The following is a 13,985-nucleotide window of genomic DNA, read 5'->3' on the forward strand; positions in this document are numbered from 1 at the left end:
GGAGGAGGGTGGGTGGAAGAGTAATCTTCCTCCCTTCCACCTCCTTCCTTCAAATGTTAGAAAGGAGGTTGGAGGGAGAAAGGTGACTTTTCCTCCCTATCCCTACTTTATCTAATAGTGGAATAATGGACCAGGACACAGGTTTTGGCTGCACATAATCTGTTTGTGCAGCTTGTTTTATTTCTTTTTGTTCATTAGGTTAACTATGGAATATTGTAGAAGGTTGCAAGAGCTCGTAGTTATAAATTCTTTATTTAGCTCTTACACCTTCTTTACAGTAGAAAGGTATTCGAAAATGTTTATCAAGTAGTTTACTTGGAAACATGGCCTATGAGAAAACTTTATGGTGGTAATACAAGATGAAGATTGGCTTATTGATAAGATGGCATGAAATTTAATAACGTGTTCAAAAAAAGATCGCTTAATTTTTACCGACGACTTCTTTTTAATCAGGTTGAATTTGTTATTTTAAAGTACTGTAGACCATTTTCTTGCCTGTTCCTGAAATGTCTGCATGCCTGTTGACAAGATGAATCTTGATTACTTAAAAGGCGAGAAATTGATTTTAGGTATTGAAAATTCGAGTACAGCACGGTTATATGCTAATCCAACCATGATACTGGTTTAACAAAGAACGAGTGTGGTATTTCCAGAACTCTGTCGACTTTTCTTTTTTCCCTCATTTCTTCTCATATACACAAGCTAGTTTCATTTTTCCTGTTTGAAACATGGCCATGAATATTTGATTGCTACTCAATCACAAAATCTGCGACACTGTATTGTAGAAATGTCAGACAATTATTCTAGTTGAGAAAGTTTAGCCAGATGCCAAACAATGTTCGCCGATCATTAACGTTGGAAGCAATGACAGAAATGAAATATCCATTTCTTGAAAATGAACAAAAATTTATTGAAGCCTGTCTGAATGCTTTCATTACCAAAGAGGAAACTGGGAAACGAAACTGGGGAAAAAAAACTGGGAAGAAATGGCTAGCTATACTACTTACCTATAACTTTTAGAAGGTGATCACACTCGGGAGAGATGGCTGATTAAGTCCTGCAAGCGGCCTTGAAAAGTTGTCGTTTTTCTCGGGAAGGAACACAGCAGAAGAGTCTTGCAGGCTTTGAGGTGATTATGAGTGCCTCAGCAGCTGCAAGTCCTCAATTTTTTTGGGAATCTTCAGTTCTGCAAAATAAACCAAAGGTCATGCTTTCTTGCTAAATTCTCGTTTATAAGTTTTATGAACAAAGTATATCATTTTGTTTACCCCGGTCCTCACCCTGTGAAACTTTTTTTGCATGTATAAGTCGTATAATATTCCTTGAGAGGTCTAAACAGATTGCTAGTCCATATTCTTTCGCAGAATATTTAGGACAAAATATTTCTGAAGTGCCTTTTCACAGCCTTTCTATCGAAGACGTTTAATTAATTCTTCTTGCAACAAATAAAGAAAAATTAAATCTTTACATGAAATGAAAGCTAGTACTGGTGTTTTGACGCCATTTCGCTTAACAATGCAAGCGAATGTGCAAAAAACTTTAATGTATTTAAAAAACTTAAAAGTATCAAATTTTCAATATTAATTTTCCGTATTGCTTGTCGTAACTCCTATTTGCTAAACATTACACTTCATTGAGACAACATTCCTTAGTTGATTATTTCCTTTGTTTTCGTCACATGCCTGCTTGATAATGTATTGATACAGTAGAGAAAAATAATTTTGCAAGTTGATCAGTTCTTGAGAATTGAATAGTTTATGACTAATTATTCCTTATTTTGTAAATGAAAAACTTTAATATTATTGTTCATTTTCTCGCCAATTGTCAATTTCCGTAAGATGAACCGTTTACACTGGCTCAGTTACTATTATGTACTGCCTTGATACAATACAGAAAAGAGAAATCATTAAATGATCATTTGTTCTTGAAAATTTGACGCTTCATTACTAATAAAATTATTAGCCTCTACTTTGCAAGTGACCAACATATTGCTCAGTTTTGCATCTCCTGTAGATTTTGCAACATTATTCTTAAAACCAAGTGTTTTAATTGACTCAAGTACTATTTTATAAAATGTTCATGAAATGAATTTCCAACCTGAAATTTAAAATTTAGATTTCTAATGTAGGCATTGTACAGGTTTTAATTGAAGTGCCAACGTCTAAATGTCTTCTGAAAACCAGGAGCCTATACAAAACCTATTGACGCCTCAAATCCAAATTTGCATCTTAATTGTAAGTGATAAAATAAAGCAAGTTCACTAGAACAGAAAATAAGAAAAAGACACATGCAACAGCATGCAGCATGTAGCAGTCCAGAGAAGTAGAAAAATTGTTTTACGGCCTCGTCTTGAACAAGCTAAGGAACGCGATCACCAAGTTGCTTTTAAAGTCTTTTTCTAAGTAATTAATTATCATTGTAGAGTTAGTGGCACGAACTTATAATCAGCTACATGTTTTTTCTCAGAGTTGGCACTCTGGATTTTTTGTGTTCTTTGTGATTTGCCAGAGTGATCACTTTAGGTTTGGTTTGGTTTCAATTGAAAACCCCTCAATGACCTTATTTTGCAGTGTTCTTTACACAAATCATCTCGTAGAAAGCTACCATGTTCAATTCTAATGCAGTGTTGAATCAATATATGTTCTTGTCGGTTTATAACCAAGACTGAACAAATTGCAACCTGGTTATCTGACCAGCTGTTGCTTTCGAACTAAATTTGTCTTGAAATGGAGAAGCTAGAACTTTTATTTTAACATTCAAAAAGCCCTTGTTTACTAGAAAAGAAGAAAAGAACATAATTTTCTCCGAGTGTTTCTGGCAAATTAGGTTTTAGTTTCATGTTGAGACCCATCCATAGTGTTACGTCGAACCAACTGAACTCGTTCCTAAAGCGATAACATGTACATGAAATTACAAACGTTGAAGTGAGATACTTAACAATATATGCTTGAGATACTCCTCAAAATGTGCAGGATGTATAACAAAACAACGGCAATAAGTCTTCTTGGACTTGATGCGAAAGCCTGCATTCAAGAGTTGATTTCATTGACAAACCGTGTGTTTGCTTTTATTTGATCTATCTGTTGCTTATCATTTAAATTTTCCTTGAAAGAAAGGACCATCGCTTTGAACTTTGTAGGAAAAATTTTGTTTTTTCATCAACTTTTTCGAAAAACGTTTGGTTCTGGTTCTGGACAATACCTTCAGTTGCTGACTTTCGTAGATTCAAAACTGTTAAATCAGGTTAAGGGGAGTAGGAAAAATGTACTTATCTGAAATAAGGTTTTTCCAATTGTCAATGTGAACTAGAGTCCAAGAGTACACTGCAATCCAAGATGGCTGTCCTTTCTTTCAATACTGATCTGCTCCCAGCCTGGAGAAGGAAAGGAACAACTGTAATAATTAACAATGTTTTAATTCAGTCATTGGTCTGATAAATTTGTAGTCGTGTTGGATACACTTGATGATGTCATAAATTTTTTGAGATACCGGTAACAGTAGTGATTTGCTGTGGTTTCACATTTGCTTAAGAGATCTTCAGTGAAGAATAGTGAATATCCTTGATGGTTTCTACCCTCCATTTACCCCGGGTGCCCTCTTGTGCCTTAACTGAATGTCATATGCTTTCAAATTCGAATATCAGTCACAACCTCTGACAACACGCCATCTCTCTTTACATGCAAACATTCTTTTAATAATAAGCTCCCTCAGTCCCTCAGGGATGTTTGAATCGATCTTAAGTTTGATTATGTCAAAATAATGCTTAAATTATCAACAGAATGATCACTCAAGGTTTGATTTTATGCACTCAATTGAAAAGTGCTTAATTACTTTATTCTCACATTCTTCTTATTCGTTCTTATTCTTTACAATCAAAAACTGTCTTCGTAGAAAGCTACCACTTGCAATTCAATGCTGAAACATGTTCTCTTCGGTTTATGATTAAAACTAAACAATTGTAACTGATTATTTGACATGCTGTTGCACTCAAACTGAATTTTTCTCGAACATTAAGGAGACCAGAACTTTTTTTAAATTTATTGTTAACAAGAGAAGAAATAATGTACTTATCTGATGTTTGCAATAGTCTATGTACACCAAAGTCCGAGAGTACACTACGATACAAGATGGCTGTACTTTCTTTCAATACTGATCTGTTTCGAACCTGGAGAATAGACATAATATTAACACTGCTTTAATTCAGTCAGTCGACTGATAAATAAATTTCAAACTGAACCGTATTGATTTGCTGTGGTTTTACATTTGCTTAAGAGATCTCGAAGAAAAGTGAATATTCGTTTTGGTATCTTCCCTCCATTCCACCACCCTCTTCTAGCTTGTACCTTAACTGACTGTCATGTGCTTTCGAATTCGAATATTAGTAACACCCTCTGAAAACACGCCCTTTCCTTTTTAGATGGAAAAATATTTTAATAATAAACTCCCTCCCTCCTTCACTGACATATGAAATGTAAAGTTTGATGTCCAAATAATGACCAATTCAGTTAGATCTTGCCGCGGACTTCCATTCGATGAGTCTGTTTTTTTCAATAAATCAAAGCTATGACTACTTTTTTTTAAAGAGAGATCCTTGATGATTATCAATATTTCTCAATTAAGGTAAGAATAGCTATGTGGATATATAACTATTGAAGTTTACACCCTGTCACACCCAAAATACTAATTCCCATCAGTGGTTTTCTCATATTGCTTTTATTTTATTTTATGTTGATTCTGAGAATTTGGTTCTTCATAAAAACAAAAACCTCAGGGACTTTCCCAGATTTTGATCATTCTCTCACTTAGACCGCTATCTGGTTAACGAGAGTAGAAATAATGTACTTAACTGAAATTTGGCGATTCCAGTAGTCAACTTGTGCCAGAGTCCAAGAGTATACTGCAATCCAAGATGGCTTTACTTTCTTTCAATACTGATCTGTTTCCAGCCAAAGAAGAAAAGGATCAATAATGACCAACAATAATTAACAATGTCAATTCAGTCAGTTGGCTGATATATTTATACTCGTGTTAGATAGTCTGATAATTTCATTCATTTTCAGAAAGCTAGTAGTCATTTGCTGTGGTTTTGCATTTGCTTAAGAGATCTCGAAGAAAAGGGAATATACCTTATGATATCTACCCTCCATCCACCCCCATCTTGTACCTTAACTGATTGTCAAGTGGTTTGAAATTCGAATATTAGTAACACCCTCTAAAAACACGTCCTTTCCTATTTAGATGCAATAACTTTTTTAATAATAAACTCCCTCCCTCCTTCACTGCCATATGAAATCTAAAATTGATGTCCAAATAATGACTAAATTATCAACATTTTGGGCCTTGCTGATGCAAACCATCTTGTAAGAACCGTGGACTTTCATTCGATAATTCAGATCCTTTCAATAAATCAAAGCTATAACTGCCTTCTTTTTTGTAAAAGATGCTTGATGATGATCAATGTTTTTTAAGTTAAACAGAGAACTGTGGAAATGGAGAGATATATTTCTATCATCTTGAAAACTGAATAAGGATAAACTAAACTTTGGTAGAAAAACCTCATTTCACGGGAAATTTATACAAGAGTCAATATAAACACTCCCGTTTTAGAATGTTAAACTTATAAAATCGAGGCAAGATGCGAAACATAACAATGTGTTCGTCTTTTACAAACAGGCTCTTAAATTATCAATGTAGCCTTTAACTGAACTCAAGAGCTAGCAGACATCTTATTTCTCCCTGTGATATCAATACTTAATCAAGTAGACAGGTTATGAGAATAAAGAAAGTCATCAACTCGTGGATACGATCTTGCTTTCCATTAAAATATCTTATTTAACACTTAAAATATTTATATAAAAAACAAAACACTCAAAATATAACAACAGAAATCAAGCCGCCTCGAGAAATAAAAGGTCGAAAAAAAATATTGAGTTGGAACTATAGTGTTCCTTGTGGACCATTTAAAAAAAAAAAATTTTAATTAGCATTTTTTAAAATATGTCTGGATAAATGTCAATTAGACACTGATGATGTTGTTTCCAGGTACTCTAGCCCTGCCTAGTTCTTTAAAATTCAATATCGTGAAATTGTAACTATTCAGCTGCAAAGTTGTCTAAGAACTACAAGTCCACTTTGGGGATTGGTTCCGAAATCAGCCTCCATGTGACGTCAAAACATTTACAAACATCACTGTAGACGTATATTGAATTACTAACATTTTTGACGATATTTTCATTTTGATAACGTTCTCAAAGGAAACATTACTTCGGTTACTGGACTAAACTCCAAAAGCATATTTGTTGGCTTTACCCAGTGAGTAGCTTTGTAGAGGAATTCACTCCTTCTGAAGCTGATTTTTTGAAACGCCCGCGACCTTCAAGCAACTACCTATTGAAACTATTTATCAAACACTCAAGACAATGTTTGACCACATTTCCAAACAACTCAAAGTTCGTCAAAAATACTCCGCAAAGCGTTGTATCTTTAACGCTCTTTTTGGTGTTTCGAAATGTAGTCAAGCAATGTCTTTTCTGTTTGATATATTAGCTGAAAATTCATTTGGAAATTTATTGGAAAATTCTTTGGAAATTGTTCACCATCAGAACGGTTAACTCCGATATGCCTATCAAAAGAGAGATGCTCTGAGCGGGATTCGAACCCACGACATTCCGATCTCATGGAAGGTGCTCTGACCACTGAGCTACCGAGGCAAACACAGTGGATGCATTCGAATATCAGCTACAAAGGAAACATCCATATACTCAGTAGTTAGAGCACCATCCATAAGATTAAGACGTGGCGGGTTGGAATCCCACTCGGTACACCTGATATTTTCCTGCATTTGTTCTATCAGAGTTCAGCTCTCTGATGATACAAATTTGTTCCAAATATGCCGTATTACTTTCTTTGACAAATCTTTGATCATTCTTAGATCATTTTTAACAATTCTTTGATAATATTTGGACAATTATTTGAAATTTTTTTAAAATTCTTTGACAATTTTTGACGATTCTTGGACACTTCTTTGAGAATTCTTTGACAATTCTTTGATAATTCTTTGGCAATTCTTTGATAGTTCTTTGGCAATTCTTTGAGAAGTCTTTGACGAGTCCGTGACAATTCTTTAAAAATTATTTGGAAAATGTTTGACGATCCTTTGACAAGTTTTGACGATTCCTTGACAATTCTTTGACAATTCCTTCAAAATTCTTTGACAATTCTTTGAAATTTATTATCCAGCTTGAAAAAGACAAATGACTTGACGCGACTATGTTGCCCTTCCCCCCAGCTATATACATTTGTACAAAGCTAGAGAGACATATTGTTTGTAATATTTATTATCGTGAACATTACGTACCATTTTTCATTAAGAATATTATCAGTTGTAACAACCCTCCTTTTTTGCACTAGTTTTGTAATTTGTTGCAATATTGTAATATGTTTGTATCAATAAAATAAACTATCAAAAACAAAACAAAACAAAACAAAATTCTTTGACAATGTTTGACAATTCTCTGAAAATTCTTTGACAACTTTTGACAAATCCTTGACCATTCTTTAATAATTCTTTGACAATTGCTTAAAAATTCTTTGAAAATTCTTTGGCAATTCTTTGACTTTTCTTTGACATTCTTTGAAAATGTTTGACAATTTTTTCACAATTGTTCCACAATTCCTTGACAATTCTTTGACAATTTTTTACAATTGTTTGACAAATGTTGACGATTCTTTGACAATTCATCGACAATTTGTTGACAACTTTCTAAAAATTCTTTGAAAATTCTTTGAAATTTTTTTTACTTTTCTTTGACAATTTTGGACGATTCTTTGACAATTTTTTGAAAATTGACCCATGAAGACAATACACCCTAAGTATTATTTCTTCAACACAAGCCACCGTATACGCAGAAAAAAATTAGGATATTTCATGCGTACGAAATGATCTTTGTAGTGTACAGCGTCTAAGGAACAAATGATCTGGTGAAGAGTCTTTATAAAATTCCTCTTGAAATGACACCAGTTTTTATTTACGGTTTCAGTTTAAGTTTTCGTTAATTGTAGATATTTTCACTTGTAACGTATTTGCAGCATTTTCAAAGTTTCTAGCCATTTTAATCAATTCTCTAACTAATCTATTTAACTGTTAATCGTATTAAATGTTTAGTTTGTTTCGGGACCTTCTCGAACAGCTCTTTGGTAAATATAGTCTCCTGTTTTGAATATTGTTATTGAATCATTTGACCTTTAAATTTTATAATGTTTATTCAATAAAATAATATCTCGCGGTTTCACGTTGACCAAGAAAATAACTCAATGGATTTTATTCTTGTCGGAATTTTAGGATTATCCATTTATGTTAATTCTGATAATTTGGCAACACATCAACCTCGCGGAATACATAATGAAATTCTTTGTGTGTATGACTCCCGATAATAAATAAATTTTCACAGGAAAGCTACATTTTAATTACTTTGATTTGAAACCATTAAGTGCGTAATGACAGAAGGGACAAAAACAATGAATAGAATTCCATTTGGGCACTAATGCAAATTCTGCAATCTGTTAGGGTTAAAATGGCGACGTTTTCCTCGTTCTTCCGAAGTTTCAGAAAATACGAAAACAGAGACATTCACTGTAACTCGACTTTAAAAACTGAAAATTGCGGTCAAAATGCTGACAAGCGTGTGAATACAGCTGCAAGCTTCAAAGAACTTTTCAGTATGCACGATTTTGCTTTAATTAAGCATGCAAACAATCACCCCCAAAGAACCTTGAGCTCATAATCTAATTGTAAATTAAACTGGACTTATCTCAAATATGATGTTTCCAATATGCAACTTGCACTAGAGTCCAAGAGCTGCACGTGTCATCACTTTCATCCAACGGGTTGCACTATAGGAGCACTTGCCTCTTTATTTAGTACATCTCTTTTTGACTTTGAGAAAAACAAAGCAGACTTCAATATAACCTAAGCCTATTTTGCATGAATGTAAAGAGCTAATTTCAAATTCTTGAAATTTTGAGGTAGGGTCAAACCCTTAGCTGAAATTTATTCAATTTAGTTTTTGGTGTCGGCGTAAAACATCGGCCCTCAGTTGATTGTGTAGTCTGCCAGGAATCATTAGGGTTTGTTTCACCCATGATGCATTGGCATCTTTGCTATATTGAGCCTTGGAAATGAACTCACCTGCAAACTGATTGATCATTATTTTTTGTAAGAATTTGTTGGTCGAAAACATATTTCTCGTTACTTTGCTCATCAATGCAATTGACTTGAAAGAAAAAATAACCACTCGAAAGTTCGCTTCAACGACCAAAATCAACTTTCAGTCCTAGGCTCGACAAATATCAGTTCTCTCTACTAACTAAGAATTTGATACTACATCAAGATGGTCTTTCATTCCCCGGTTGATGGTTTTTTTTCCCAAGATACTTAACAATTCATGCATTGATATGGCAAAGGGACTTGAAGTTGAGACAGTGTAACAGTATATGACAACAGAAATATGAAACTACCATTCACTTATCTGACATAATAAGATGTTTTCAATGGCTACGCGAGACGTCATATTGCACACTTTGATCCAAAAACTGATGGTTGTACTCAATCACGAGTCCGCAAAATTTGATACACGACAACAGCACACCACGGCTCAACCTGGAAAATAAACAAACCAAATCCTTACTGAGCTTTTCACTACACACTGAGGTACTTCCAAAAACGCCCTAGAATACCAATAGACACATGTAACAGTGATTTTCGATTCGCGCGAATAAAAGCGCTGCAAAGTCTTCAAAGTGCTTTGGAATAAAAACTCACCTTCATGTAATTGAGACGCCATTAACAAACAAATCCACTGCTATATATAGTCGAACTCCAGAGTGGCTGGACAGCATCTCAAAGCATGTATGCTGCAACTAAAACAGTGAGAGAAAGCATGTTACCATTGTCACTGTCATTAGTACAGCAATTTTTAAAAAATTTAGGTCAATCTACCAAATTTTATTTGGATGTCCAGCGAAGAATCGAAAATCCCTATCGCCCCTTTGGACCGGTTCAGGCTATTGTCCAATACAATGAACAAGACAACACTTCAACAAGACAAGGGGATAAAAAACTGAAAAACAACGCAATTAACTTATCTAAAATTGTAGTGGCTTGCATCACTAAGATGTTGACCAGGAGTGGCTTGTTTTGCTGAAAGAGACTGCTCCAACACAATTCCTTTGGACACGTCTCTGCTGCTCTGTCCCGCTGGATTGTGAAAACAACAACAAAAAATACTTTAGGCCATTTTCATTTAAAGCCTAGCAAAACACGATTGTTAGCCTTTAATGAAACTTTTTCACTGTTATTATTGATCTTCTTGGCAGGCAAGGATCTGTACAAACCGTGCTGCTTATGATATAAGCTTATATGAAAAATGAAAAAAAAAAAAAAAAACTAATAATAACAAAATAAAACCCTCCTAACTCAGATTCATTCAATCAATCAATTTCAGCTAACGTCCAGAGCTTGTTTGGTAGATTTTCTGGTCTTTGGATCAATGAATCTTGCATGATTTAGTTTAAAGCAGCTTGAAAGAAATAATTCACCATCATAAGGACGCAAACACTGTATTTATGGTTGTGTCTGTACTTGAATCAAAATTTCAGAGAAAATAGGGAAAAATCAAAAGCCTAAAAGCCTAGAGTGTGACCACAAAGTACTTCTGTGAAATCTTGCTTGGAATCAGCAAATATATATACCTGATATACGCTCCTCCTTCATGTCTGGTGTAAAGCACATTTTCAAACCGTTACTGTCACGAAGGACCGCTGAAGTGACAGCAACAGCGCAGTAAATTCAAAAACTGAGGCAACACTGGCACGGTGCAACAAAAGAAGCACGAAGCAAAAAATATATAAACATCAGCTAACTGCAACACTTACTCGCTCGGAATGTAATTTTTAAGCAACTGCAAATAGTGCTAACTGTGGAAACTGGCAAGAGTTTTGATAAAATTGCTTAGAAAATTGAAAATTCATTTCCTAATCATCTCAGAAAAATGCGGTTTGACCGTCAAAGTTTTCATTTATACAAGAATAAAAATAAAATTTCATTTTAACCTACTGGTCGCATTTGGCAGGAAACCAAGCAGAGTCATACAATAATTACTCACTAGAAAAAAGCATTTGCTAACCCAGTATTGACACAACCTAAAACAAGTTACCTTCGACGATTCCAGCGGCGCGACCGAAGGACAACTCGCAATGAACTTCACGGCGCGGTCACAAGTCTGTTTAGCGGCCAAAATTGGAAAGCTAGGGAAATTTAGAAATAAAACTGAAGCTATAGAACAGTTGAATGAATAGATATGATACAAAGAAGATAGAAAAGATAAAATTTTCTGAAGGAAGAACATGAAAGATGTCCGCACGGCTTCGCTTCACCGTACAACGATGGTCAACATCTAAACTAAGGGTGTGTCATTTGACGCCTGTTTATATACGTGATTAAAATTCATTCCACGCTGCTTCGCGAAAAAACTTTGAATCAAACAGAATGCATTATAAGGCGTCTTCAGAATTTTTTCGTCAGGATTTTTGAGCCTTTAATCACTTCAACAATGCCTTGAGAAAAGCACGCACTCCGATTATATCATCAATTCGGAATGCTATTTTTGTTGGAATAAGCGCGTCGCTGAGGTGAAAATGTGGCTGTTTACCAGGAGCCATAATCGATTGTGGCTCCTGTGTTTACCAAGAAAATTAAGAAAGCATGTAAAGTTAGTAATTTTTTTTCGTTTGCACGATCGACGAAATTTCGGCCAATTTGTCAAACTTGGAGCCTGGAGGCCAAGACTAGCGAACGCTTATTATGTTTTTTCCACTCTGAATGTTCACTGGCAGTGTTGGTCCGTTAGCATGTTTAGTCGCGGTTAGGCGTTTGTCAGTAGCATCATTTGATTAATAATTGTCGCTGGTTTTCCGCGGGTTTCGCGTAAATATTATTAAAATTAAAAGATTAGTTTAGTACAATCAGGTAATAAATTAAGTGATAAGAAAATAAACAAGACAGCTTCACTGGGGATCCACGAGAGGAATGGGAATGAGCCTTCAAAGAGGTGCTTTTCTCCTTCCCATTCCTCTCGCTTTTTCTGTCCTTTCCTCGCTCTTCTCGCTCGCCGTTTTCCAGTTTCAGCTGAAGTTTACTCCCTGTTATTCTGGTTTTGGTTTCGGCCAAACTTGTGTCCGTTTCATAATAAAAAGTGTCCTGTCGATAACAACTAAGCACATCCTTTAGCAACTGAATTAAAATATTACATGCAAATAGGTCAAAGGTCAGTGGTAAATGTCGTTCTGGAGTTGAATACAGTGATGTAATTCGGCTGGAACTTTTGCCGCTTAAAACTTAAACCAAAAACTTCAAATAAAATAAAAATGGTTACAATACCCGAGTCTCTCCCCAGTGGCTTTTTTCCGGTCGCAGCTGTCACACTGTTAGGGATTTTATCACTACCAACGTCCTTGCTGCTCGTTCGTTCGATCGAAATCGGAATCCGGGATGGCGGCTTGTTTTGACTTTTTCCACCCGACTCCTCAGAATGTGCTGCTTAATATTAACTTCGTCTTTAGACGAGAAACGTTTTCCGCTGTTGTTGTTCGTTCAAACGAGTTACTCCTCGGAAAACTTTTCGTGTACTTTGTTTTAAGTTTTTCTTCTGTTTTGGAAATTTTCTCTTCGGTTTGACTGTGAAAATCATCGCAATTCCCTTGCTTCGAATCTCAATGCTGACCGCACCGATAGCTGAAGCAAATTATTGAGTTTTGTCACAATTGCCTGGAAACCGTCTTCGATCGTTTCGTCATAAACATCCTGACATATCATACTTGCTGGATTGCACGCGCACAGATTTTTGTAGATTTGACTTCATGATTTAGTTTTAAACACGTCTAAATCTGGCAAAATCAACAAATAGCAATTGTTCCTAGATGCAAAGAATGAATGGCAAATTGGCGAATTTGCTGAAAACGAGATAAACTGCAATTTTATTCAACATTGTATTCAAGTACTGCATGTGCAAAGTCCTTAGCATAAACCAACTGTCTCTTTAGTGCACCTCTGCAACTTACATAAGGTATGAAGAAAGGCAACTGTCCTGTGCTGAGCACAATTTTCATCAAGCGCAATTTAGACCAAAATGAAAATGAATGAAAAAATCCACAAAATCACCCCTTGAAAGCGGCGATTTGTGCTCTGTGGAGATTCGTCCAATTCCATACTTGCTCAGTGTGTAAATGATCGCATTTATATTTTTGATCACCTCAGCAACTCTTCTTGAAGACTCACCGAAAGTATGAATTGAACAAACCCTACTAAGTTCGTGGCTGTGACGCTTCAGCCAAAGACTTTTACCAAAGCAAAGGGAAGTTCTTGGCCAAGTTCATTCAAGTTTTCAGAGACATAAAGTCTTTTGAGAGTCTGGCTCAATTTCATGCAACTGGACACGAAGCAACCGTAGATAAAATTCCAAACACACTCGTCTTCATTTGATAATATTGTTCTCTGCCTTTCACTGATCATTTTCAAACTTTGAAAACCCGATTTTCAAGCCAACTCAGTGCATGTAACGCGGAAACAGCCGATCATTTAGTTTGCTGTCAATCACCGCAGGAAACTTACAAAAATGATCAAAAATGACTGACTTGTCACCAGCTGATTCCTTCGCAAGTCCAAATGAGTCGTAGCAACTTAAAAAGGGGGCAATAAATCGAAAGAGAACTTACTTCTTCTGTTTTGTTTGAGATATGAAGTGGGAAAAAGCAGTTTATTGAGGTTACAACAGGCTGCTCTCACAAGTGAAAATGCAAACTTTGATTGAACGGCGAAATTGTCAGTTGCTGTCGGTCAGTCAGTCAGTCAGTCAGTCAGTCAGTCAGTCAGTCAGGCCTTGTGAAATGGAGTGTGCATGTTTTGGGATTGATCATGAAATCAATTAACG

The sequence above is a fragment of the Orbicella franksi genome, chromosome 7 (assembly GCF_964199315.1).
Source record: "Orbicella franksi chromosome 7, jaOrbFran1.1, whole genome shotgun sequence".
Taxonomy (NCBI): domain Eukaryota; kingdom Metazoa; phylum Cnidaria; class Anthozoa; order Scleractinia; family Merulinidae; genus Orbicella; species Orbicella franksi.